At 42.2% G+C, this 1,998-nt stretch overlaps 1 pseudogene; it reads left to right on the forward strand.

Annotated features, from left to right (window-relative positions):
* The first annotated feature begins 656 nt into the window (after positions 1-656).
* On the forward strand, positions 657-1,353 carry LOC113457405 (annotated as a pseudogene).
* Positions 1,354-1,998: the final 645 nt, after the last annotated feature.

A 1,998-nucleotide genomic window follows, 5' to 3' on the forward strand; every position in this document is an offset into this window, starting at 1 on the left:
AAGAGTGAGGTTAACGTCAAACTACATTTAAACTTGTTTTGTCTATATTATAAAAATAAAAAGTATAGTATCCTCAGCAATAATACATTATTATATAATTTTAGTGGGATACCAAGAGGAATGAAAACAGGCTATATCGTTGGGGAAACCTGGGAACTACTTGATCAATAATTCATAAAGCTGTATCCCACTCTAAACATAGAGTTTTTTGTTTAATTACCTGTAACTTCTGGGAGCAGCTTTTCCAAGCCATGAAGGGCATCTCCCATAAAATTTGCCTTTATTAATTATTAGATATATTTTTAAATGTGGTAGCAAGAGAGTAGGTTTGCATAGGGCTTTTAATATAGTTTACCTTCCCCATAGATTCCTCTTCCTTACATCCTTATCCCTACCTCTTCCCTACTAAACATTCTCAATCCCAGGATGGTCATAATTTTATATTCTTTCTATATTTTATGATCTCTCATCCCCTAAGACTTCTTCTATTTTCCTAGCTTCTATGGTGTGGGAAGTAAATGTGTTGCTTTTAATTGTTAACAAATATAGCTGTTTTCGGCCAATGGCTTAACAGAGAAAAGCCAGGTGGGAAATCCAAACAAAGATGGAGAAAGTTGGTGGAGTCAGAGAGAAGCTGTGTAGATCCCTCCAGACAGATGCCCCCACCAGAGCCTGCTGAAACTTTGCCGGTAAACCACGACCTCATCGTGATGCACAGATTAATGGAGGTAGGTTAGTTTAGGATATAAGAGTTGGCCAGAAATAGCTTAAGCTATTAGCCAAACACTATTTTATTTCATATAGATTTCTGTGTGATTATTCACAGCCAGGAAACGAAAAACAGCCTCCCCCAACACTTCTAGAGGTTTTCCATCTTAAGCTCGCAAAGTCAGAGAGTCAGGAGATGTCAAGGTGTCACAAGTGTCAGAAGCTTTATGAACCAACAAGATGTGGGGTTGACCGAGTTCCACTGACCAAAGTGTCAACACAACTTGCATGGCCAGGCACAGATGAGACACCCATCACCTGTTATGGGTGCGGCTTCTCACTCGGATCCTGTCTCAATGCTGGGGCCGTGTTTTGAAGCGGAGTAGCACACATACCCGCTTCTTCTCAACTGCAGATTGCCTCAATCAGAGAGCGCCCCCTGTGCCGGGGACTTTCTGTGCCCACCCCAAGAGCAAGAAGCAGAACCATCTCCCTAGCGTGAAGCACTTCAGCAGCCCTTACATCAACAGCAGTTCCACAGTGGCCTCAGGCCTAAGGCAAGGCAGTCTCCTGGATGACCTGGACCATCTCATTCTGGAAGACCTGAAGGAGGAGGAAGAGGATGAAGAGGATGCTGGGCTCTGAGAGTGACCCTGACCAGACCCATACAGGAAGAAGATAGTGTCCACAAGGAGATAGAAATACCCTTGGGAGTACTGATGGGACAGTCACAACCACACAAGCCGGATCAGCATAATAACCTTCAGAGAGTATACCACCGCGGCCCTGGTAGCAAGATACCATGATACCACCGGCCATTGAGGTTTAAGTGGCCACAGGCATGGTATCACCAGCACCCATGATGTTACAGAGACAGAGTTTGTATTTCCACCAAAAGAAAAGTCTCTACCAGCACTTCTTTGTGCAAAGCTTTTGCAAGCATTCCTCAGCCTTCCCTAATTTATAGAGTAGAAGCCCTAATCCTCCATGTCCTTAGCAAAATAAAAGGCTATGGCTTCTCACTTTCAAAAAGAAAAATAAATGATCCACAAATAACGGAAGATATTCGTTTGGGTTACTTTACTGAATATAATTTATTCAAGCCAAGCCATTTGACAGCAAATTATATATCTTTGCTTTTCTTTGCAGGGAAATAAGATCTCGTGGTGATATTAATCAGCCTAAATGTCTATCAGCTTTTAATACCACTAAAAATATAGTACATATGGTGGTTTGAAAGAAATGGCCTGCAAGGAGGGTCAAATTATTTGGAGGTGTGTCCTTGTTGGA

Source organism: Microtus ochrogaster, chromosome 26 (genome assembly GCF_000317375.1).
Source record: "Microtus ochrogaster isolate Prairie Vole_2 chromosome 26, MicOch1.0, whole genome shotgun sequence".
In the NCBI taxonomy this organism is placed as follows: Eukaryota; Metazoa; Chordata; class Mammalia; order Rodentia; family Cricetidae; genus Microtus; species Microtus ochrogaster.